This window comes from Anneissia japonica, unplaced genomic scaffold, assembly GCF_011630105.1.
Source record: "Anneissia japonica isolate Jap-2015-1 unplaced genomic scaffold, ASM1163010v1 scaffold284953_len930413_cov181, whole genome shotgun sequence".
In the NCBI taxonomy this organism is placed as follows: domain Eukaryota; kingdom Metazoa; phylum Echinodermata; class Crinoidea; order Comatulida; family Comatulidae; genus Anneissia; species Anneissia japonica.
The window spans coordinates 43,485-44,051 of NW_022746987.1; positions in this window are offsets into that span (position 1 = coordinate 43,485).

The following is a 567-nucleotide window of genomic DNA, read 5'->3' on the forward strand; positions in this document are numbered from 1 at the left end:
GGCAGCTCTCCCCGACGGGGCCCTGCCCATTCCATCCCCGCTGGCGCCACCCCTGGGCCAACAGCAAGGAAGAGCGGTATATTACCGTATTGGACTGCTCAAATTTTGTGTATAGGCCTACTTAAAAGGACCGTATATAGGCCTATTTGAGGTCACTGTTTTAATCCCGTTAGTGTTTTTTTTGGGTCTAAATAACATTAATTAAAGCACGCCGTTCTCTAACGTTTTCAACCAGTTGGTTTCTAGCAGTGGCGTGTAAAAGGGTGCGGGGGAGGTGGGGGCACATGCCCCTAAAAATACTCGCGATCCCCGTCTCTCCCACTCGCCCACCTCGCTCCAACTACGAAAAAAGGTTCAAAGCAAAAATAATCAAGTAGATAAAAATCACCATTTTTTCGAGCTATTTCCCCCTCACTTAATTATCCCCATTTTTCCTTGGAGTGTTATGCTGTGCAAGGTGTCATTGTACGATATATTATAACTGTATGCCTACGTCGTTTGTTTTGGTTATTGTAGAAAACCTACAAAAACAAACAAAATGAACCATTTAAGCGAGACACGATCCCG